At 44.9% G+C, this 25,677-nt stretch overlaps 1 protein-coding gene and 2 long non-coding RNA genes across 6 annotated transcripts in view; 2 read left to right on the top strand and 1 right to left on the bottom strand.

The window, feature by feature from the left end:
* The window catches only part of ST3GAL1 (ST3 beta-galactoside alpha-2,3-sialyltransferase 1), a 120,159-nt gene that overhangs the window by 63,243 nt on the left and 31,239 nt on the right, over positions 1 to 25,677 (bottom strand). For 2 of the 4 annotated variants that reach the window (XM_081012764.1, XM_081012766.1), the window contains exon 2: positions 8,509 to 8,583. The gene's annotated coding sequence lies outside the window, so the exon portion shown is untranslated. Of the gene's footprint in view, positions 1 to 1,143; positions 1,224 to 8,508; positions 8,584 to 13,904; positions 14,065 to 25,677 lie in introns of those variants that run through there. The other 2 variants (XM_081012765.1, XM_081012768.1) reach the window with 2 other exon arrangements.
* LOC308480974 lies at positions 243 to 25,677 on the top strand. The gene is made up of 3 exons (XR_013988375.1): positions 243 to 315; positions 19,771 to 19,862; positions 25,363 to 25,677. It is a non-coding gene; the product is annotated as an uncharacterized lncRNA (long non-coding RNA).
* Positions 9,245 to 12,148, top strand: LOC308480983. Its single transcript, XR_013988385.1, has 2 exons — positions 9,245 to 9,548; positions 9,956 to 12,148. It is a non-coding gene; the product is annotated as an uncharacterized lncRNA (long non-coding RNA).

Below are 25,677 nucleotides of genomic sequence, written 5' to 3'. Positions count from 1 at the left end.
GCGAATGTTTTTTTGGCGCGAGCCTGAGACTGTAAGTGGCGATTGGCCGCTTGATCATTTGGGGGGGGGGGGGGGATGCCGAAAATCGCTCACCCGCCGGAACGCAGCACACAACCGCTCGCATCGCAACTGCCGATCGCCGCCATTAGCCCTCCCGATTCCGCTGCGGCAGCCAATAGACAGCTGCCCTTGTCGCCAATCACGTTCCCGCTTGCCGCGACAAGGGTAGCTATTGGCTGCGGCAGCAGAATCGGGAGGGCTAATGGCGGCGATCGACAGTTGCAATGCAAGCGGTTACGTGCTGCATTCTGGCAAGTGAGTGATTTTCGGCATTCCCCCCAAATAATCCTCCCCCAAAGCTAACCCCCCCCCCATTTTCTAAATTTTGAGGCCCCCCAAAATAGGGGTCGTCTTATACATGAGGGCGTCCTATAAATGGAAAAGTACGGTAACTAAAACAAAAACATTACAGCGTATGTATCCATGTTTGTTAACTGTTGTGGTTAAACAGGTTTTTTGGTTGTTGTTAGTGGTTCTTTTTTTAAAAAAAACCTGAATTTTAGCACACTTAAATCCTTATTTCCTGATAGCCTTTGGACTATAATGTAACTTAAATAGGAAACGAGCTTTAGAAAGATTTTTCCTCTAAAAGCATTTTATTTTAAAAATCCGATTTAAATTTTTAAAAATCCCGATTTAAGTAAAAAAACCCCGATTTTATGTATATGTTGTTATACTGTATTTTATGCTGCTTTTATAATTGTTTTAAAGTGTTTTAAATTTGTTGCTAGCTGCCCTGAGCACAATTTTTGAACCAGGAAGGGTGGGGTATAAATAAAAAAATATTACTATTATTATTATTATTATTATTGGTTTTTATCCACCCTGGCCCTGCCTCAGGCCACTGGAATGCCTGAGCGGCGCCTCAGATCCCTTTAGCAACAAAGTATCTGTTTCTTCGCTTGGCCTCAGACGTTAGGCCTCAGCAAGGCCTGGCCTGCGCCTCAGCCTGTAGGCCGAAAGCCTCCCGCCTACCGTTTCCCCATTCCCGTTTTTTTAAAAAAAATGTTGTTCTGAGAGGAGCCACGAAGGGCTAGTTTTCGCCATGAGCTCAGGAAGTCGCTCTTCCCCAAGCCTGCCTACCTCATGGCGCCTCATGGCTGAAACCAGGATGAAGGAAGAAGCTCCGCCATTTGAGTCGCTCTTCTCTCGGGCGGCCATTTTCTCGCTGCGACAGACCACCGATCCATTCAACTCAGTGCTGCCTACACTGACAAGGGTTGCCAAATTGTTTCAAAAAGTGGGACACAAAAGTGGTTGCGGGGGGGGGGGGGCAAAGTTGTTGAGTTTTTATTATTATTTTTGCAACACCACACAAGAAGAACGACACTGCCAACATGGATTGCCATACATCCAGATTTCCCCGGACATATTTTGCAATTTCTTTTTTTTTTTTTTAAATAATATTTATTCCAAATTTAAAATCACAGAAAAAAAGAAAAACCATACAAAATACAAAGAAAATTTTGACCATAACAGAACAAAAAATAAACAAGTAAAAAGAACAATAAGATAGAATAAAAAAGAAAACTTAACAAAAAATATAAAAATGTATTAAGTTAAAAATAAAACAAAAGCAAGTTAAACCTTTACATATCCTTTTCCCTTTACTTATTTCCATTGACCTCCTCTCACCTCCCAATTTTGTATTCTAGTTCAAATCGTATTTCCAGCAAATCCCTCAAATCTTATTTTCATTTACGTATTTTAAAATTGAAGTAATATAATTAAACCTCCTCTATTTCATCAAATTCATCAACTCATCTTTGCTTATTCCATTATATCGTATCTACCGAAATGACCTAATATTCTTTTTCCAACCTCCTTCTAACATTCTTTTATATTGCAATACTTTTGAAGATATATTTTGAATTTTTTCCAATCTTCTTCCATCGACCCTTCTTCCTGGTCTCGAATTCTGCCAGTCATCTCAGCCAGCTCCATATAGTCCATCACATATTTTGCAATTTCTGCCCTGACACAGTATTCCAGCTATGTCCGTATGGCAACGCTAACACTGACCGGCAGCACCTATTCAGGGTTTCAGACAGGAAGCAATCCTAGCCGTACTTGGGAAATCCCAGGGAATGAATCCATGTGTGTACAATGCAGATGCATTACTGCGGAGAATGGAGGGATGCTCCGCAGAATCGCTCTCATACCACTTTCCTGGTTCAAAGGCAACATGACAGCCCTGCGGTGTTGCCGGCAGGCCTTCCTCTCAGATAGCTGCCACCACTTTGCCTTTCTCAAGAGACAACGGAGTGCGCCTGCAGGGGTGAAGTCAAGCCAATGGAGAATCGCAGCGCCTGCTGTGGCTGCAGAGTCATAGAGGAGGATGAGGAAAAAGATTTGTCCATCATAATGCCATAAGCCAAAAATGGCTTATCTCCTGAGTTTATGTCAATAAAACCCAGAATTTTGAGGAGTTAGGAGTCCGTCGTTGTTTATTGCAAGGCAATAGGTTACAGTACTGCTTCTTTGGGGCCAGACACCTCTCACCTTTCTACTTGTTTTGACATTTTAAAGCCAGTGGGATGTTAATTTTGCGAGAGACAAACTGTAGATTAAAACAACAACAACACACAAGCAAAGACAACACAGAGCACCGGCGGAGCCAAATTCATCCCCTTGATTACGGTCCCAAAGAAAATCACCTTCCTGCAGCTGAGATTTGAATCGAGAGAGGAGCCTCCAGGGGCACAACCCACCCCTGCAATCCCACCGCTGCTATTGTACATTCTTAAAAATGCACCACGTATTCATTGTGTCGCATCTAATTCTTAAGGATGCGGCCCAGAATTGCAGCTTAGAACTGCCACCCACCACACACACAGAGACACACACAATATGGGAAGGGCTGTAGTTCGGCGGCGCATGCCCCGCATTCAGAGCTTGGCTCTGGGTTCAATCCTCAGCATCTCTAGGTAGGGTTGAGAAAGACCCTGCAGAGCTGCTGAATGTAATACTGAGTTGGTGTGCTGGTGGCCTGACTCAGTAGAAAACAGCTTTCTATGTTCCCTAATTGAAAAGGAGGAGGCTTTGCAGCTTTGTAAGCCTGCCTAGAAGACATCAATATCTAGTTATGACTTTTTCAGGAACAGCTGAATTAGGAAGAGTGTTTGTGTGTGTGTCCAGTGAAATGAATCCCTTACGAACAGCAGAAACAAACATTTTCATTTGGATCCTATGAAACAAGAATGCCCTCTATGTTTTTCGTGGCGCCCAGCCACCTCCATAAAAAAGGAAGGCTCTATCGTCAGCATACAGTTTTCACTGTTCACATCTCTCTCCCCTGCGCCCCCCCAAACTCCCCACAAATGAATATATGCAGGCATTATGTAAGTGCCATTCAGATTTTGGTCCAGACAAACCTAGCACATCATAAACATCAGAAGGCTTGTTAGCTACAGATGCTCCATTTGGGGCCAAGCAGAGGATTTAAACTGTCCGTCCCTCTCAGGGCATTCTCCTTTGTAATGCATCTCCCTTGAGCAGTTAAGATATCCAAACGAAACTTGGTCTGTGTGCACGGGATGCAATTCAAAGTCCTGGTCTGCTGTCTCACTAAGCAAAACCATGAACACTTGAGCATGAAGGCTTCTCAAGAGGAGATCATGGCTGCTTCCATCCTCCTGGTCGTTCCCCTCAATTGAGCTATAGCTTAGCAAAATCAGGCTTGTGGTTTAGCTTTTCTCCAGCCTAACCCAAAGCCGAAACCAAGGTTTTTCTTATGGCAGGGATGGAAAAACTTATTGGCTGGGGTGGGGGGTGGGGAGCCAGATTTTTTATCTCCCCCCTCTATTGGCAAACTTCTGCATTTAGGCCAAGTCTGTGTAAGTTGACCCTCCATTTCCCAGAATTCCTTGAGGGAAGCCAGGACTGTTTCTGACGATATGATACTGTTAAATGCATAGTGCAAACGGGGCCTCGGTTTCAGTAAGTCCTAGAAAAGAGCAATGCATCCTGGAATGCAGTAATTTTGCATTAATTTCACAGCGAAGCTTGGTTTGCGAAAGCCACCCACTCTACTGAGCCTCATGTTCCAGGCAGACAGTTACCGTGAAGTAAGCCCCACTCAAATTTTGCTGTTGTCACAACTGGTATAAAGTGTGTTTTCTTTTTTTTTCCTTGGCAGCCCATGCCATTTGCTTTTATCTCATATCCTTCAGAGACTCTGTTCCCAGCCTTGGCAATTTCACTAAATGTTGTGTGGTTTGTTGGAAAATCCACAAAGTGCATTTCACAGGAAACTAACAGTACTTGACTAGAGCAAACTGCAGATGGAGGGAATCCACCATATCCCAAAAAGACTCTCAATACGCCTATGCATGGAGGCAAGACCTAGGACTGAGTTATCAAGGGTGCAATTTAAGGGTGTCTCCAAGCAGCTGCTCTTTAGGCAGTAAGCCATCCAAGCACCCTATTTTATTTCACCTTGGGAAAGCAGGGGGCAGGGGGTCAAAGATGCCAGGCTTTCTTCGTGACTCTGCTGGTTGCATCGAAGCGGTGCTGACAGAAACGGAGACACATTTCCTTTACAGAGCCTGAGATGTTTATATTGCGGAAGGCATTGCATTAAGTGGCCTTTTTATTCCCAGCCACGCAAAATGAGCAAACGCAGCACTTCCGAGCTTATCTTTTGGCACCGCTTCAGAGCACGAGGAGACAACCTGAGCACCCGGCCAGCTTCTGCAGGGATGTTTGCCTTTGAGGTTTGAAACGCAGAGCCAAGGCCAATATTGGGATAGCATCTAGCGCACAGTGTGAACCCTAGCGCATGATGTGGACAGTTTCCCAGAATCCCTCGCGAAACAGAAGAGTTTCCACAAACAGACATGGGGGGAAGTTAGGCACAAATCTGGAAATTTGAAAACTACCTTCGCTGATACGCTTTATAAACCACCACACCTGAGAGCATTAGGCTAACTTGTGGGGGGGGGGGGTTCAACGTCTTATTCTCACTTCTAGTTTCTGCTACCTCAGGCGGATGCCCCATACTTCCTAATGGTAGGCTGGGTCTAATTAGGTCAGCCTGGGTTAAATAAATAAGAGCACCCAACCGGCCTAATTTGAGAAGCAGGTGCAGTTTTTAAACAGAAATAACACTGTCTTTGCCTTTGGTATCTGAGATAGATGGGGAGGTATCAAATCCACTCGTTTTGTTAGGGGGTGGATTTGCATTTGGCAACCTGACTTTCCTCTCGCTCCTCCCCCCATGCCCTCCCCTAAATCTGCTTTGGGTTAGTGGGAACCATGGGACATATTTAGGGGGTGCACAGGAATCTATATTATATCTAAGTTACACAACGCCACTAGTTTCTGCTGGGACGTTATTATGATATTTTGAAGGTTTCGTAAAGAATAGTATGGAATCTTCTCAGCTCCTAAATTTTGATTGCTACGTAGTTACAAGGACAGTAAAACACCAATACTGAAAATGTGTTGCTTAAAATCTGGAACACTGTAGAAATGGCAAAGGTTACAGGGCACATTCAGTCACTTTACGAAGAATAAATATGGATTAGACATTAACAGCTATCTTCCTTTCCAACTAACATAAAATGCCATTTATGAGTGAATTATTATTGCAGTCAATGATTGTATTTATGTTCCTCTATCCTATACTTTATTATACTTTATCATTTTAGTGTTCTGTATAAAGTGGTACTCTTTGGTACTTTAAATACATGCTAATCTAGAAATAAATCAGAATAAAGATATACTCGTATGGAATGATGTTGGGTAATTTATAGGTGTGGCTATTTTTTTGGAAAATTGAGTGGAAGTGATTGTGTAATTAGAATCAGTCCCTTTTGGTATATGTCATATGATGGAGATAGCCAAGGTGGTTCTCTCCAGATGTTGTAGGAGTATCACTACCACCAATCCCAGCCTGCATGGCCAATGGTCAGGGATAATGGGAATTAAATTCCAACATCTGAAAGGCACTTCGTTGGCTATTCCTGATGGATTAGATGAATGACTGACATCCTTGATTACAGATATAGTTTGAAATATCTGTATATATGAATGTGTATATATATACAGATATTTCAAACTATATCTGTAATGTATTTGGCTCAGAAAATCCCATTGGCAGCTTTGGCAAAGAATAATGAAGTTGTTAAGGAACTTGCACCTGTCTTGCAGAATAAACCTCAATGGCCATATCAACAACTGGATGTGATGCAGCTTCCTGTGTTCCTTTCTCTCTCTGCAAGGGAACTGAAACCCAGGAAGAACTGAAGTGCTTTCCCACTTTGGTAGGAGCATCTACCAATATGCCCTCACTCCCGACTGGGCTATTTCCCTTCCGTTCATTACAGATCCCTTCAATATGCTCCCCTCATTACGGAGTCTAAATCATTTATCAGTCTAAAGCATTAAGAACAGCCAGGGTACATCTGCTCATTGAAAATTGCTATCGTTCATCACAAGACTGTCCTATTTCAGTGACTCTCGGGGACATGTAAAGGACCCCTGGAAGGTTAAGTCCAGTCAAAGGCCAAGGGAGCCAGCGTTTGTCTGCAGACAGCTTTCCAGGTCATGTGGCCAGCATGACTAAACAGCTTCTGGCGCAGAAATGCCATTTACCTTCCTGCCACAGTGGTACCTATTTATCTACTTGCACTGGCATGCTTTCGAACTGCTAGGTTGGTAGGAGCTGGGACAGAGCAATGGGAGCTCACCCTGTTGCGGGGATTCAAACCGCCAACCTCCTGATCGGCAAGCCTGAGATGCTCAGTGGTTTAGACCACAGCGCCACCCGCATCCCTCTCGGGGACGTACTTGGATGATGTGCAGCCCCAGTTGATTTCAAAGTGATGCAGACCACGTAGGATCTTCCATTCATGTCAGGACGAACAAGCCGCCTACCCTTCCTTTCCCAGGAAGTATTTTTTTAAAAAGATAATGAAGAGTGCTAGAGCAGAGAGCAGCGGCTTAAATAGGCTTGGCTTGGCTAAGTGCATGACAGCTGCTTACAAGTCCAGGAGTAGAAAATGCCCCAAGGAAGATAACCAACAATTTCCCGCCCCCTCGAGTCAAAGTCCTGGGATGTTCAGTGCTCAAACCACACATTGCCTCCGAGAGCCTATGTTCCAGCAACATACACTTAACCTGCAAGGCAAGGCTGCAATTTGGCAACTCAAACCGACTCTTACTGTGCTCCAAAATCCTTTTTGCAAATCTTGACTCATGCCGGAACAAGCAGCAATTCTCTTTATTACATTTTGTTGCTGTCTTTTGTTTGCCTTTGCTGCACAATGAGGAAGAAAGGCCTGGCACTTGGGGATATATATATTCAGAATACCAAGCACAGTGTGTGCAGATTTTCCCATGCTCAGTCTGTCCAATGGGAATAGTGATAATATAACGCACAGGGCGGTTGCAAGAGGCTGTGCCAGTTTCAGCTGCTTGGATTTCTTTTTCCATTCTCTGACTTGCTCTGCACAGTAAAATGTTTTGATTCCTCGCTAAAGCCTTCAAAACCGATTAGATTCATTTGAGATCGGTTTTATTTATTTATTTTTTAATCATTTCAACTTTGTGTTATGAATGGAAGAAGAGTCTACTGGATCAGGCCAAGACTTTGTCCCGTCCTCTTTTAAAGCCATCCAAATGGTGGCTCCACCTCACTGCAGGGGGGGCTGCTCTGGAAAGGGACCCTGGGTATTCTTATTGGGTAACACAGTCCAGCCCCGTAAGACAGCATAAGCTCTTGGTCAAGTGGGTGGCGCTGTGGTCTAAACCACTGAGCCTCTTGGGCTTGCCGATCAGAGGGTTAGCGGTTCGAATCCCCGCGATGGGATGAGCTTCTGTTGCTCTGTCCTAGTTCCTGCCAACCTAGCAGTTCGAAAGCACGCCAGTGCAAGTAGATAAATAGGTACCACTGTAGTGGGAAGGTAAACGGCGTTTCCGTGCACTCTGGTTTCTGTCACGGTGTTCCCTTGTGCCAGAAGTGGCTTAGTCCTGCTGGCCACATGACCCAGAAAGCTGTCTGTGGACAAACGCCAGCTCCCTTGGCCTGAAAGCGAGATGAGCGCCACAACCCCATAGACACCTTTGACTGGACTTAACCATCCAGGGGTCCTTTACCTTACCTTGGTCAAGTCCTAACCATGACAAAGAGGAAAACATTTCAGAAATCTACATGCCAATTCAGTTCTCGTCTGTACAACTTGCAGCCCACAAACTGAATGCCATCTTTGCCAAGAAGCTCGATAAACCTCCAGTTTTTATTTCCAACAAGGAACTATTGAAAAATGGAGGGAGTACAAAACATGGCTGGTGAGCGGAGTCTGGCACGATGGGCCACAAATTGTGCAGGCCTGAACTTTAGGCTGCACCACCGAGCATGCAATGGAATGACCCTTTTGCCGTAGAGTCACCGGCATGATCTCATGTATGCCAAAACAACACGTTACTTTCCACCCAAGGCCATACCTTGCAGCATCCAGAAGAGGCAGATTTAGTCTCGTCCCTCTGCACTAGAACATCTCTGTTGAATGTTGATGTATTCTGGGGAGAGAGAGAAAAACACAAATATAACATAAGCTGGATATTTTTAGGGTTCAGATTTACTCCAATTGCTAGAAGGCACATTTAGAAAGATCCACGCACTGTGCTTTTAAGGTTAGGTTAACAGACGACCTATTTCACCCCGTTCTGCTTGCACAAAACTTGCATAGAGGTTAAAGTCAGACTATGTCAATTGATGCTTTTGAATTATGGTGCTGGAGGAGACTCTTGAGAGTCCCATGGACTGTAAGAAGATGAAACCTATCCATTCTTAAGGAAATCAGCCCTGAGTGCTCACTGGAAGGACAGATCGTGAAGCTGAGGCTCCAAGACTTTGGCCACCTCCTGAGAAGAGAAGACTCCCTGGAAAAGACCCTGATGTTGGGAAAGATGGAGGGCACAAGGAGAAGGGGACGGCAGAGGACGAGATGGTTGGACAGTGTTCTCGAAGCTACAAACATGAGTCTGACCAAACTGCGGGAGGCAGTGGAAGACAGGAATGCTTGGCGTGCTCTGGTCCATGGGGTCACGAAGAGTCGGACACGACTAAACGACTAAACAACAACATGTCAGGTCTTTATGGAGTGGTTATTCGACAATCACTCTTCATCCTGATTTGCTTGTGGGTATTTTTCCATTGATCGTTCCTTCATCCCACACTTTTCGGTTCATCACCGCAAAAAGTCTGTCTGTGTGTTTTTAAGTGGAACTTTTTTGCTAGGGCAGTGGTTTTCAAAGGGTGTGGCGTGCCACACTGATGTGGCAAAAGAGAATGACAACTGTGGTGGGGAGACACAAGTACAATCAGAAACGTTTAAACATTGTTTATATCTCTCTTTCTCTTTTTTTATTATTAGAATGTTTTACAAAGTTGATGAATGATAGAAAAATGTTGGAAGAAATTACCTGGCTTTAGTAAAGATGCATAAAGAATTATGAAAGAATATTATGATCACAAGAAGCTGGTAAGGTTAAGACTTAAGTTTTAAATTTTAAGGTTTACTTTATTATAGAAAGATAGGATTAAATTAGTCGAGGGTAATGTAATGATAGAATTTTATGAAACATGGGGAAAGGATTTGCTGGGATAATTAATAACTAGAATACAAAGGAAGGGAGGAGGAGGAGGTCTAAGAAAGAAGGTATTGACAGTTAAGGGTCTGAAAATAATGAACTTGTTTTGTTTTTTTCTTTATTCTTTTTTCTGTATTTTCTATTTTTTTGTATTTTTATTTTTTGTACTTTTACTCTTTGTTTTTGTGTAATTTTTGTATCCTTTGAAAATTTTAATAAATATCATTAAATCAGAAACGTTTAAACATTTCAATGTAGTATAGGATCAAAGTAATTTTATTTATTTATTTATTTGCAGACCTAATATAAATAACCTCCCATCACCTCCTGGCAAATAGAAGGGGAAGAAATGGAGGCAGTGAGAGATTTTACTTTCTTGGGCTCTATGATCACTGCAGATGGTGACAGCAGTCACGAAATTAAAAGACGCCTGCTCCTTGGGAGAAAGGCAATGGGAAACCTAGACAGCATCTTAAAAAGCAGAGACGTCACCTTACCAACAAAGGTCCGTATAGTTAAAGCCATGGTTTTCCCAGTAGTGATGTATGGAAGTGAGAGCTGGACCATGAAGAAGGCTGATCGCCGAAGAATTGATGCTTTTGAATTATGGTGCTGGAGGAGACTCTTGAGAGTCCCATGGACTGCAAGAAGATCAAACCTATCCATTCTTAAGGAAATCAGCCCTGAGTGCTCACTGGAAGGACAGATCCTGAAGCTGAGGCTCCAATACTTTGGCCACCTCATGAGAAGAGAAGACTCCCTGGAAAAGACCCTGATGTTGGGAAAGATTGAGGGCACAAGAAGAAGGGGACGACAGAGGATGAGATGGTTGGACAGTGTTCTCGAAGCTACGAACATGAGTCTGGCCAAACTGCGGGAGACAGTGGAAGACAGGAGTGCCTGGCGTGCTCTGGTCCATGGGGTCACGAAGAGTCGGACACGACTAAACAACAACAACAATATAAATAAGATAACCCGGCAAAAACAAGCTCACACCTCTCATTGAGTATGCATACATACTCAAGAGTTGAAAAGGACCCCAGTCTAGTCCAACTCACTGTAGTGCAGGAATATTAACTAAAGCATCCCTGACAGATGGACATCCAACCTCTGCTTAAAAACCTACAAGGAAGGAGAATCCACAACCTCCCATGGGAGTCTGTTCCACTGCCGAACAGATTTCATTGTCAGAAAGTTTAGTCAGATTTTCCTTTCTTGTAACTTTCTTGGTTCGAGTCTTATGCTCCACAGCAGGAAAAAACAAGCATGTGCCCCTCTTCCATGTGACAGCCCTTGAGATATTTGAAGACGGCTATCATATCAGTCTCTTCCACCATCTCAGAATTCTGCCATGTCATTCTGCTGCATCTGATTGGAAAGGGTCAGGTTGCACAGAATGAGGAAGTCGAAAAGGGTTTATCTTGCTCCCTCACTTTAAAAAATTAAAGGGGGGGGGGCGGAAGCTTCCTGCAGATTGCACACTTCCTGCAAGTGCCACGTAATAGTCACTCATTCCACACTTGTAAGAAGTTGGTCGTTTAGTGTCTGCCACTTTGGAACTCCCTCCTATTGAGATCAAGCAGGCGCCTTCACTGTACTCTTTCCGGGGCCTGCTAAAAGCATTCTTGCTTAGGCAAGCCTACCCAGGTGTTTCGAATTAATCTGCTTTGAATTTGCCATATTTCAAAAAGGAAAAACCAGGACACCCTCAAAAAATTGAGCTTAGGAATACCCCGAAATGATTGAGCTTCTTTTTTTTAGGAAACCACCAAAAAACCCGGGATTTTTCTGTTGACTTGTCTAAGGTCCAGGACAAATCCCCCCCAGACGTCAATTTCACCTTTGAAATCCCGGTAATGTCAGGACGTACGGAGGCCCTAGTTTAGGCAAACCTAAAGATGTTTGGAAAGCTGAAGTAATTTTAATTTGCTTTAGTATTTTAAAACTTTTGCGTGTTTTAAAATACGACTGAGTTTTTCCTCGATTTTAATACCCTTTTGTTAACTGCTTTGAAGTTTGTTTGGGTTTTGTTTTTACAATCAAGTGATGCATAATTTTTATGGAATAAATCCACAGTGCAGAGAGAAAGGGTTTGTGAAGTTTCCTCTTCCACTTGCAAGTTTAAAGCGTGCGGAGGGAGATTCTGGTGTGGGTGACATTTACAAAACGAAACAAAAGACACCTACTCTGCAATCTGATATTCTGCAGTCGAAAACACGGAGGCTCATCCTGTACAATGGGCAGGCTGTATCTTAAAGTAAAATAAAATTTCCCAACAACTTACAAATCACCAAGACTGCCCCCCCTTGCTTAAGGCTCTGCCTGCAGGGATACTTCCCCCCAACTGTGTTAAACGTGGCTGTTCTTTGGTATAAAATGTGCAGCACAGAAAATTCCCGTTTCCTTAATGTATGCATTGACTTGCTTGCACTGCAAAGCGCAAATCTGAAATCCGAGTTGAAGTTTTCTATAAAGTTACTATAGTGACAAACTCGCATGCATTTAATGACTGATAAACCACCCGTTCATCAACGCTTCTCCCACCAACCCGCCCCTGGCAATAACCACCTTCTAAATGCTTTTGAGTTTCAGCTACTCTATAATAAGCAAAACCAGATCCCGGGAGAGATTAAACGCCCCCAAGTCATTTAAAACTAAACTACTGTGGTCAGTTTACTAAGCCGTCCTCCTTCATAAAGCCACTGCAGGCCAGGATATTGCAGACAAAAACCACAACACCAACACACACACACACACACACACACACACACAGAGAGAGAGAGAGAGAGAAAGAGAGAGAGAGCAAGGAAGGAAGTACAATGATAGTAATTGCAGCTTTTGACACTTGAGGTGTGTATTTTTAGGACCCGCTTATTTTGTGACTGTTAGGTTGCGTTAAACTGCATTTAACATTGTGTTTTAATGTTGTAACCTGCCCCGAAACCTTAGGGTGAAGGGCATGTAAAGCAAATTAATAAGAATAATTTGTAAACAGTGGAGATGGCTAAATCAGCTGGTGGTTTGGGGGTTTGAGAATAACAGGAGAGCCATTGGTCACAGCACCGTAAGCTTTCACCCGTTGAAATGTTAGAGATCATGAGCCGCATCTGTGGCCAGTGATCATGTGACGAATCACAGCTCAGTGGGAGAGCACAGGCTCAATCACATGTCCATTCCCTGATACCTCCAAGTACAACAGGGAAAGTCTTCGCCCTGATTCCCCAGAGAGCTGCTGTTGTAGACCAGGAATTGCCAATAGGGCACCCCAGAGATGTTGTGGGTCAAAACTCCCACTAGCTGATGACCAGAGATGTCATAATTCAATAGGATATGGAGGGCACAGCATTGGTTTCCCCGGTGTAGACAACAGCATTTGAAATTAGCCAGGCGCATTATGCACCTCTCGACCACTTGTGACCAAGTGAAGATGCCTGGGTGCCAGGATGGTGCCTGACATCTCCACCATCTGGAGGTGCATGCCTGGGGATCCTTGGATCTGGACTGTTTGTATACACTAACACCCCGTCCTGTAGAATTCTACCCATTATATTTTATCTGCACACGCAGAACGAATTTCAGGAACCAAAATGCTTTCTCTGTGCAGCCTGAGCAGGAAGAGTGAACAACATTCTCCTTCTCGGTAGTGGCACCCACCCTGTGGAACGCCCTCCCATCAGATGTCAAAGAAATAAACAACTATCTGATGTTTAGAAGACATCTGAAGGGAGCCCTGGTTTAGGGAAGTTTTTAATGATTGATGTTTTAATGTATTTTTAATCTTTTGTAGGAAGCCGCCCAGAGCGGCTGGGGAAACCCAGCCAGATGGGCGGGGTATAATTAATAAGTTGTTGTTGTTGTTGTTGTTGCTTGTCTTCACTTACCCCACCCGGCTGCCCTGCTCACGGTTGTGAAGAATATTCCTACGCTATGAATGGCCCGTGTCACCATTAAGAAAAAGAGCCCAATATATAGGTGGGCTGTCCCTGGATCAAGTGATTTTTTCTTCTATTAAGTTCTCAAAGCTCTTCACCTAGCCAGATGTTTAACTGGTAAGTCAGTCGATCCTTTGAAAAATAAGACTTTAGAGCCATCTTACCCAAAAATGGCAACTAGAAATTCCATTTTGGCAAGTATAGCCTTGATTTAAGAAGCCGTTTGGTGCCTAGTTTATACATCTGAGTTTCTAACACTGGTAGACAAGGCTGAACTAGACGGATCAACAGTGGTTCAATCATAAGGCCACTTACTATGTTTGCAGTCCTTTGGAGAAGGGCGCAGTGTTTGTCATGTGGAAGGTTCCTAGATCAGTCCCTAACGAAACACTCCTGCGTGAAACTGTGGAAAGCTGCTGGAAGTGTAGACAGCTCTGATCTAGATGGACCAGCTGTCTAGCTCAGCCTCATACGTCTTTCACATGCAAGCAGTCTCACGCCCCACAGTGCTTGTTTGGAGTCGCCTGCTCATGGGTGCAGGAAAAATCATGGAGGTGGCCGCTTTGCCACCAGTCACAAGCAAATCTAGGTGTTTGGGGGTGGGGGCGGGACGTCGGCCAACAGGGAACATGGGGAGCCAAGCACAGAACAACCCGTCCACCTCCTCTAAATCAGCACAAACAATTCTAAAAACATCACAACTGCCTTGTCAGACCAGTGCAGAAATCGATATAGTCCAGAGTTCAATTTCCAGCATCAGTCAGCTTCCAGGAAATTCAAGAAAAGGCCATGAATGCAGTGTCGGACCTACATTTTTGTGGCCCTGAACCTTGAATTTTCATGGGGGCCCCTTCGCAAACCAACAGTGAGGTTTGGGTAACCACTTTTATCTCCTTCAGTGGGGCTGTTCTACCAGAATTTTCTTTTTTTAATGTAACTACTACATCTCAGATTTTGATTGAAACTGCTGAACTGAATTATCTCATATTACATGGAGCACATTTTACAACATATTCTTTTTCTGGTTTTTCTAGCAACCTATTCATGTACAGTTTCATTGTATGAGAGTTTCCTTGCAATGCCCTTTTCTAGAGGCAATATGCATCAAGTTAAGTGCTCTTCAGCAGAACAGCCAACTTGCCGAGACAGTTCACCTTTACGACATCTATGCTACCCACTCTCAAACTTTGGGATTGTTGAATATATCTATCTATCTGTCTGTCTGTCTATATACACACACACATACATATACATATATACACATACATACATATATATATATATACACACACACACATATACATATATATAGTAGTCAAATTGGGTTGTGCAACCATAATCTAGACTATTAGATCCAATGTTTTTTAACAAGGAGGACTGAAGTCTGATCCAGGGGACACCCCCACCCCCGGATTAGGGCACCTGGAGCTTAATATTTGTTAAATTTCATAGCAGATTTGCCTCTGCATGAATTCAGGCAGGGAACTTTCTTTCAGTTGTCTGAGGGTCAGCTTCTCGGGGACCAGATACCAGGGGTATTCAGTGCTCTTTGTTCATTTCAGCGGGTTTACTCTAAGTAAAACGTAGTTGAATACCACCCTATGCACCTTGCCATGTGCAAACATGCCCGGGAGGCAGATTCGAGTGGCTTTTCAAACGCTTCCGTCTTCTTCAGCTTCCTTCTCAGGATTTATTTCCATTTGTGTCAGAGGACTCTCAACTCTAAGAATATGCTGATTTATTCCTCCTACCAGCTCCCGGCTTCTTGTCGGGGGAGATTGCTAGCTGCCTTCAAATTAAACCTCACAAGCTTATGATGTCTATCGGGGGTCCATTTCCTTTTGAAGGCCCCCCGCAGAGCCCTCCATTCAAGCGATAGGAAATTACACGAGTCCGACTGACTGGAGAACATGCAACTTTTACACCTGTGAAGTCCGAGGTAACTTCAAAGCAAAGGAGGTCCTGGCTTTGGAATTCGATATGAGCACTACTTATTCAGTCAGGAAATTATTGAGAGTGGGCAGAGAAATCCCTACGCTGAAAGGTACATTTCCTTATGGGAGATATGGAAGAATCTAACAATGTGCTAGTGCCTCAGTTCCTCTTCTGCAGAACTGGGAAACAGGTCAAGTCACCTCCTTGACTTCAAAAATATTTTTAAGGGGCTGATGAAATGATGTCCTGGTAGAAAAATGGTCCTTTTGGGGCAGGTTAGTGAGTGGTCTTTTACAGTGGTACTCGGGTTAAGTACTTAATTCGTTCCGGAGGTCCGTACTTAACCTGAAACTGTTCTTAACCTGAAGCACCACTTTAGCTAATGGGGCCTCCTGCTACCGCTGCGCCGCCAAAGCACGATTTCTGTTCTTATCCTGAAGCAAAGTTCTTAACCTGAAGCACGATTTCAGGGTTAGCGGTGTCTGTAACCTGAAGCGTATGTAACCAGAAGCGTATATAACCCGAGGTACCACTGTATATGGAAATCAGCCAGAAAGGATATAGTGGCAATTTTCTCTCTCTCTCTCTCTCTCTCTCTCTCTCTCTCTCTCTCTCTCTCTCTCTCACACACACACACACACACACACACACAGCCCTTGACTGTTCCTCCGGTCTGCAATTTTATTGTGGGTGTTCTCTGCAACTTGTTCTTCCCACAAAAACAGTGTGCCTTTGGTGGACTTATATTCTCCACTTTAATGCTACCACATTATCACTGTCTGGAAGGGCGACAGTCCCGCAGACGTGGGACAAAAATTAATCGGAACATTTGTGATACAAAGAGTTGTGAGATTTCAGCAGGAAGTGACAGGACTGTGACCGCCCCAAAACTTTCACAAACTGCGTTGAAAGCAGGACCATGTGGGACAGCCCCAGTAATATCCTGACTGCAAGTCATCTTGACTGAGGAATAAAAAGGATGTCGGGAGCGATTCCTTCCATGTGTGAATGGGCCATTGCAGATGGGAATAACAGGGACAGTGTTCCTTTCAACTGAAGTGAAAGGCTTTGCCTGATCTATGATATACCGATATATAATGGGTAGGCAAAATAAGTCCCGGGGGCCGGATCTGGCCCAATCGCCTTCTAAATCCGGTCCGCGGATGGTCCAGGAATCAGCGTGTTTTTACATGAGTAGAATGTGTACTTTTGTTTAAAATGCATCTCTGGGTTATTTGTAAGGCCTGCCTGGTGTTTTTACATGAGTAGAATGTGTGCTTTTATTTAAAATGCATCTCTGGGTTATTTGTGGGGCATAGGAATTCATTCATTCCCCCCCCCCCAATATAGTCTGGCCTCCCACAAGGTCTGAGGGATGCCACTTTAAATGCATAGATGGGGCCCTTACCAATGGAGACAGTTAAAAACAGGATGTTGGACTCAGTGTTAGAAACTTGTATATATAAGCTAGGCAGCAAATGGCTCCTTAAACCAGGGGTTACAGTCACCAAAACAGAATGCCTAGTTGTCATTTTGAGGCCGAACAGCTCAAAAGTCGTACTTTTCCAATACAGTGGTACCTCTAGTTACAAACTTAATTCATTCCGGGGGTCCGTACTTAACCTGAAACTATTCTTAACTGCCTCTAGTGCTTCTGCTAATGGGGCCTCTTGCTGCCGCTGCGCTGCCGGCACACGATTTCCATTCTCATCCTGGGGCAAAGTTCTCAACTCAAGGTAACTCTTCTAGGTTAGCGGAGTTTGTAACCTGAAGTGTTTGTAACCTGAGGCGTTTGTAACTTGGGGTACCGCCGTACAACTTTCCGGCTCCTGAAATTCGTTCTGATTGTGCAGCTAAAATATCACGGATAGAATTCTACAGGATGCGTTGCTAGTGTGTGAAAACAGGCAAGATAAAAGGATCGCCAGACGTGCAGAGATGTCAGGCATGGGCATCTTCACTCGGTCACAAGCGGCCAATAGCCAGGTGCAAAATAAGCCTGGTGCCTGGCGAATTTCGGATGATGGTTGGACTAGATGAACCCTTGTGGTCCCCTTCCAACGCTACCATACTGTGATTCTGTGAAGTGCTTGCCTAGTGAACCAACCCCTATTACACAGGAGCTAACCAGATGTCTACCGGAAGCAAGAGATGAGTGCAACTCTTGCAACTCCTAGTGACTGGCATTCAGATCTGATCATGGAGATTGCGCAACAACCATCACGACAAGCAGCCGTCTCCAATGATTTCTGTCTCCATCTACTTTCTGCATGCCCTGCAAAAGTTTATTACACTCTGTCATTGTGTTGTTGTTTAGTCATTTAGTCGTGTCCGACTCTTCGTGACCCCATGGACCAGAGCACGCCGGGCACTTCTGTCTTCCACTGCCTCCCGCAGTTTAGTCAAACTCACGCTGGTAGCTTCGAGAACACTGTCCAACCATCTCGTCCTCTGTCATCCCCTTCTCCTTGTGCCCTCCATCTTTCCCAACATCAGGGTCTTTTCCAGAGGGTCTTCTCTTCTCATGAGGTGGCCAAAGTATTGGAGCCTCAGCTTCAGGATCTGTCCTTCCAGTGAGCACTCAGGGCTGATTTCCTTAAGAATGGATAGGTTTGATCTTCTTGCAGTCCATGGGACTCTCAAGAGTCTCCTCCAGCACCATAATTCAAAAGCATCAATTCTTCAGCGATCAGCCTTCTTTATGGTCCAGCTCTCACTTCTATACATCACTACTGGGAAAACCATAGCTTTAACTATACGGACCTTTGTTGGCAAGGTGATGTCTCTACTTTTCTGTCATTAACCCTCCTTTTTTACTTGCATTTCCTCAGCTAAAAAGCCCCCAAAGCTGCAATTTTCCCCCTTGCAGAGCAGTTGCCCCAGAGATCCCTGATCATTTTGATTGCCCTTTTCCAACTCGGCAGCGACTACATATCCAGTTGCCACTCGAGTGTTCGGTAATCAAACGCCGAGAAATCAAGTGGCGAGCCTAAAGATGGGAATCAGAGAAGAGCCAGCAAGCACACTTGGGAGAGCTGGGAGCATGTTTTCTGCAAGAAACCGCAGAGAACAGCAACGTTCAGAAAAATGGAGCTTGCAGATTGTTATATGAAAAAATGCAAGCATAACTAACGGGGGGGGGGGGGGACAAAGAATCAGAAATGTAAAGCATATATTGACAGAGTCTGAAAGGACTAAAAGGACAAATATACAGTGCAGCAACAAAGGGACAATAACGTATGAACTCCTACAAATACTCCCTTTACAGGTAATAAATATACGGAAGAGTAAACATATTCTCCACCTGCGAGTTCCATTGTTATTGAGAATAAAGGTTCTATAGTCTTAAATGAGCCAGATATTTGCACATGCAGGTGGAACCGAGAGACCATGTGCCTCAATACTTGTATAAGAAATAAAATAATAAAAACATGTGAGATCGTTCAAGCGCTGTCCTTTAGATATTTTAGCTCGTGAGAGATCTTTTGAAGAAGAGAAAACTGGAGTTCCAAAGGGGCATAATTTAAAATATTGTACTAGGCAAAACAGGTTGGCCCTGCATGCTTTCGATCAAGGATGGGGAATATTTCCAATTCCTTTTGGGACAACATTCCAAGGGCCAAATGACAGTGGTGGGCGGAGCCATAAATGTAAATTCTACCTCTGTACCACTGGCTAGTTTCGACACAGACACAAACATTTTTTTTTAGGCATCCTTCTCTGCCCTCCATCCAGACAAGCAAGAGCAGTTGAACAATCAACTTCTCCTACGGTTTAACATTCCGTCCCTCTTCCAAGGGAACTCTGGGAATTGCAGTTCTGTGAAGGAGAATAGGGGGACCCTCCTAACAACTCTCAGCATCCTTAACAAACCACAGCTCCCAGGATTCTTTGGAAGTCATGACTGTTTTAAAGCGGCCAATGCTTCTTTTCAAATTTATAGCACAGCTGGGCCCCACATGGGATTTTCAGCACCCAGTCTTTCAGCTGAAACTTCATTTCATCAAAATCAATGTTTTCCAGACAAGGTGACTTCCGGCTACGAAAATGCCTGAGATCAATAAGCTCACTGGTTTTGGATCTTTTACCTTCACAGAGATGTCTTTAAAGGATTTTACTCAAAACAACAAACAGGTGTAAACAAGCAACAAACAGCTGCTACAAACAGGAGGCAGCCTTCCTGCGTTTACAGGAAAAGTTAGCCGGGAACATAATGGGGTGGTGTTTGGGTTTTTTTCGCCTTCAGGAATTGTCAAAGCACCCAGGGAGGCTGCAGAGTGCAAAGCACCAGAGATGATTTACAGAAGGAAGGAAAGCACACTGGAAGATTCAAGAGAGGTAAAATGAAACATTTCTTTATGCAGTACATAGTTATACTATGGAGCTCCCTCCCACAGGAGGCAGTGAAGACCACCAATTTTGATGGCTTTAAAATAAGACTAATTCAAGGCGGAGAGGGCTATTGGTGGCTATCCTCTGCCTCCACAGTTTGAGGCAGCAGTGCCTCTGAATACCAGTTGCTGGAAAACACCAGGAGGAGAGAGAACTCCTGGCCTCAAATCCAACTTTCTCACAAGCATCTGGTTGGCCAAAGTGAAAACAGGATGCTGGGTTGTTGGGTCATTGGCCTGATCCAGCAGGCTCCACAGAGCCTAGGGCTTGCCGATCGGAAGGTCGGCGGTTCGAATCCCCGCGATGGGGTGAGCTCCCGTTGTTTGGTCCCAGCTCCTGCCAACCTAGCAGTTCGAAAGCACGTCAAAGTACATGTAGATAAATAGGTACCACTCCGGCGGGAAGGTAAGCGGCGTTGCCATGCGCTGCTCTGGTTCGCCAGAAGCAGCTTAGTCATGCTGGCCACATGACCTGGAAACTGTCTGTGGACAAATGCCGGGTCCCTCGGCCAATAAAGCAAGATGAGAGCCGCAACCCCAGAGTCGTCCGCGACTGGACCTAACAGTTAGGGGTACCTTTACCTTTACAGTTAAACATACTAAAAACCCCGCTCCACATCCATGAGAATTTCACTGAAATTTTGGATAAGTTTGCAGTTTCTTTTCTCATTAATTAATGGAGAACGTTTAGGGGAAGAATGCCATATTTTGGGGGACGCCATTACTTCATATAGTTGTTTAACAATACCAGTGAGGCAATGAATCTCCAAGATATGTCTCATGGGCCTGCCCTGTTTGTGAGAATCGAAGTTCCTATTCAATGCTTTGTTGCTGCCGGAGGGAAACAAAACAGTCTGGGAAGGGAACCCACACAAAGTGAAACAATGCCCAAGACTGTAAGAGGTTTCTTCTCCTGCCAAAAAGGTTTCTGCCGCAGCAATGCTAGGTAATACCACTCTCACAGACTGCCTGGAACCAGCCAGGTGGAGGAGAAATAATAATGGGGATGGGAGACGATGACAGTTTGGAAAGGGTATCAGCAAATTGATTTTGACAGCTGTATAGGAGAAGGATTTTTAGTATTCACAGATGGATATGACAGCACCATCATAAAGTGGGGGAGAGCACAGGGAGACAGAATTTCCATTTCCTTGGTTTGAAGTGCTATTGTCAAGTAGCTGTTTAGATATACAGCAGCTGGGGAGGTTACGGCGAGAGAAGATGGAGAGATCTCCCTCAGCAGAACCGTGTCCAAATGTTTGGCTGGTCACAAAGTTAGTTCTGCTGTGCTTCCTACAAAATAGGGGTGGAGAGCCTCTGAACCCCCAGACATCACTAGGCTTCTAATTCCATCATCTGCAACCAACATGGTCAACGGTCCAGTATGATTGGAGCTCGAGCAACAACATCCGGCGGGTCAGAGATTTATTGGTACCTTTGTGTCCCGCCTTTCCTCAAAGGATCTCAAGCATCTCTTCCTTCCCATTTTAGAAGAAGAAGAAGAAGAGTTTGGATTTGATATCCCGCTTTATCACTACCCTAAGGAGTCTCAAAGCGGCTAACATTCTCCTTTCCCTTCCTCCCCCACAGCAAACACTCTGTGAGGTGAGTGGGGCTGAGAGACTTCAAAGAAGTGTGACTAGCCCAAGGTCACCCAGCAGCTGCATGTGGAGGAGCGGAGGCACGAACCTGGTTCCCCAGATTACGAGTCTATCGCCCTTAACCACACCACCACACTGGCTCTCACTGACTCTCTACACCTCTCACTGGCTCTCTTTATCCTCTCACCACTTCTTGTGACCTTGAACCCTGGGTATCTTGACCCCCGGATCGCCTGACTACATTAACTGACATACTCCTGACCAGGCATAGGCAAACTTGACCCTCCAGATGTTTTGGGACTACAATTCCCATCATCCCTGACCACTGGTCCTGTTAGCTAGGGATGATGGGAGTTGTAGTCCCAAAACAGCTGGAGGGCCAAGTTTGCCTATGCCTCCTTCTGACCTTAGCACTGGACTGAACCTTGTATATGGGCTCTGCCCCTCTGTATCCTCAAGTACTCGACTGGTTAACTGGCTTCTCCCTCCACTGAGCTCTGCAATGGCTGGCAGCACCAGACTACGACATTCTCCTGCTCTGACCTTAACCAAATACTTCAGTATCCCAAGCAGGAAGCATTCTTTACGGAGCTGGGTTTTTGCAGATCACAAAAGCTCACAATGGTGAGCACTTCTCATGGCAGCTTGGAGAGCTAGGAGTTGCATATCTGCTATTTCTATCTCGTGCTGGAGGTTTTCTTTAAAGGGGGGGGAGCAATTGTACTCTCTGCAGGCACAGGGAAGTCCTGATGAATGTCATTCTTCAGGCTCATGTTGAGTTAGCAGCACATGAAGCAGAAATACAGTGGTACCTCGGGTTAAGTACTTAATTCGTTCCGGAGGTCCTTACTTAACCTGAAACTGTTCTTAACCTGAAGCAAAATTTTAGCTAATGGGGCCTCCTGCTGCTGCCACGCCGCTGGAGCACAATTTCTGTTCTCATCCTGAAGCGAAGTTCTTAACCTGAAGCACTATTTCTGGGTTAGCGGAGTCTGTAACCTGAAGCGTATGTAACCCGAGGTACCACTGTATGTCTTATTTTTCCACCCAAGAACAGAATTTTGATTCCCTCCCCCTGGCCAGTGCTTTCAGACACACTGAAGTTTCATTTTTTTAAACTGAAGTTTTTTAAAAAATATTTTTGCCAATTGGGCATGTTTTACCCCAAACAATGGGGAAGTGGGTGATGATGATGATGATGATGATGATGATGATGATTTATACTCCGCTCATCTGGCTGGGCCTCCCCGCCACTCTGGGCGGCTTCCAACAAAATATTAAATTACAGTAATGCATCAAACATTAAAAGCTTCCCTAAACAGGGCTGCCTTCAGATGTCCAGCAGGGTCCAGCAGGGTTTAATAATAAAAATAATAAATTTTTATGCTGCCCACCTGACTGGGTTTGCAAGGGATTGGACTCAATGACCCTCGTGGTCCCTTCCAACTCTCCAACTTCTTGATTCTATGATCTAGTCCAGCACATTGGCTGCCCCTGACATAAAAGACCATCCCAGATAAGCCTGCCCTCCCTGAAAGGTTGGCTGGGGAGGAAAGAATCTGTTCTCTGGGTCCTGAGAATGGCAGAGGCATGGCTGGTTGGGACAATGGGTAGGGCCCCTATCACAAGGCCCTTATCAGAAGACGGGGCCTTTGACTGTGGAACTCCTTGCCACAGGATAACTGGTTGGCTCCCTTACCTTTGCTGTCTGGCGCACGTCATTTTGCTCTGTCAGGCGTCAGAGCTTCAGGGACGAGTCTCGCTCCCCCCCCCCTCTGTTTTTACAAGGCTTCAGCTTTTAAAGCCATTTTTATCTGTTGCTGTTATTGTACTGCATAGTCACTGTTTGCTTGCTTCTTTGCACTTTGTCAACCTTAACTGTTAAGCTGCCCCAGGCTCTGCACTGCAGCAGAAGGGTGGAGTGCACATCCTTTCATTAAAAAGCGTCTCTGGCGAAAGAGAAATGCAGGGATTTGGAATTCTGTCCATTTTGCCCGAGAAAAGCAAAGGGGGCAAAAGACTCATTGTTTCTCCTTGCCACTAGCAAGTTATTTTTCCCATTTTGGGGTCTCTGCCTGTTTGCCTAAGTTGATTACGGAGCAGCACTCAATCTCCTCATCTTTGGCCAACGTGACTTGTAAACGTTCTGCAGGAGGAAAATGGGCATCTTGAGAACAGATCCTAAACAGACTCGTTCTCCTTCTACAGCAATGGTCCCCAAACTTACTGGCTCTACAAACTCATCCCCAGTGCCCCCAAAGGTAAAGATAAAGGGACCCCTATCCATTACGTCCAGTAGCGGACGACTCTGGGGTTGCGGCGCTCATCTCGCTTTATTGGCTGAGGGAGCCGGCGTCCAGCTTCCAGGTCATGTGGCCAGCATGACTAAGCCGCTTCTGGCGAACCAGAGCAGTGCACGGAAATGCCGTTTACCTTCCCGCTGGAGCGGTACCTATTTATCTACTTGCACTGGCGTGCTTTCGAACTGCTAGGTAGGCAGGAGCAGAGACTGAGCAACGGGAGCTCACCCCGTCACGGGGATTCGAACCGCCGACCTTCTGATCAGCAAGTCCTAGGCTCTGTGGTTTAACCCACAGCGCCTACCCTACCCTATAAAAGCATTATTCAAAAGAGCCCAGTAAGAAAGATAACAGCGCAGCAAAATCCAAAACAGTTAACAATTAATTGCACTTTATTCCAAATTCAATTAAAACGATTTAGTTCCATTCTTCTGCAGAGTCTCGCACTCTATCTTTGGATATGAGCCTCTCCAATTTCTCTCCAGAGTTCTGTGTTGTTTGCTTCCCGTACCCACGTATTGTAAACCACTCCTGCTAGTCTTAGTCCACCCATCGCAGAGGTGGTCAGTCTCCCTGGAGTTTCAAAAATTTAGGGTGTCCAGACTAACACTGCATTATTCCATCTGCCCAAGTCGCTTCTCATCACATTTTGATGATGTTCCTAACACTCCACGTTCCATGGCATGTTGTGTTGCCCTTCAGCTCTTCATGGTTCTCTGGTCATTAGTTTAATTAATTCAACAAAGCTGCTGAAAACTTGATCCATCGACACCAGCTTCTCAAAGGCACCCCACTTAAACTCCCTTGCCTCTTATTGCCCTACTAGGAAATCCCTGGGGCGGGGGGCGGTACTGTACCAATTTAGGAACCACAGATCTAAGCGATCTTACAGATCTATACAGGGGCAGGCAGGCTTTCTGCTGCGGATTACCCTAACGTTCTGAGCGGACCTTGTATCCGAGTGGTTTAGAAGCAGGAAAGGGAAAGGTTGCTGATCTCTGGAGTGCTTGCAACATACATTTCGTCAGGGGAGGCAGCAAAGAGGTGAGAGATACAGGTGAGCAGATGCAAAGACGTGCGCTCAAGCTCTGCTTTGCAAATTGTGCCAATACACCATAATGGCTTTATTTGTCAGTATCCAAGGCAAACCTCGCCCAAGGTCTGTAACAAAGTCCATAAGCTCACAAGACTAGAAGACCTGCTCCCTGCTGCATGACCCATTTCCACCTGGCCTAGGGGGCAGAACCCAGACTCGCCCTGAAAAACCAAGAGGCTCCTGGGAAGCCAGTGAGACATTGCTGGAACAACTCTTGGATTGGGGCAACTGGCTAAAAAATGTTTTAAAATGTTTTAATTTTGGTTCCTCTGTTTTGTTTTTTGTTGGGTTGGGGTTGGTTCAATGTTTGGGGCAGGCAGTTATTTTAATTTGGGTGTAACTAAACTGATCATTACTATTTTGTTTTTATTATTCTACTGGTTTATTTATGGTCTGTATAAGATATTCAGCTTTTTAATGTTTGATGTTTTGTTGTGTTTTTATATACAGTGGTACCTTGGTTGTCGAACACCTTGGCTCCCGAACAAATCAGCTCCCAATGCCACAAACCCATAAGTGTTCCGGTTTGCGAACCTTTTTGGGAAGCCTAACATCCCATACAGATTCCAATTGAGTGCAGGAAGCTACCCCAGCCAATTGGAAGCTGTGCCTTGGTTTTCAAATGGTTCTGTGAGTCGAATGGACTCCCGGAATGGATTAAGTTCAACAACCAAGGTACCACTGTATTTTGTAAGCCACCCAGAGTGGCTGGGGAAACCCAGCCAGATGGACGGGATATAACTAATAAAAATTTATTAATTATTA

The sequence above is a fragment of the Podarcis pityusensis genome (assembly GCF_964106645.2).
Source record: "Podarcis pityusensis genome assembly, chromosome: 7".
In the NCBI taxonomy this organism is placed as follows: domain Eukaryota; kingdom Metazoa; phylum Chordata; class Lepidosauria; order Squamata; family Lacertidae; genus Podarcis; species Podarcis pityusensis.
Note: the sequence above shows the minus strand (reverse complement) of the source record. Positions and strands in the feature narration are given on the sequence as shown.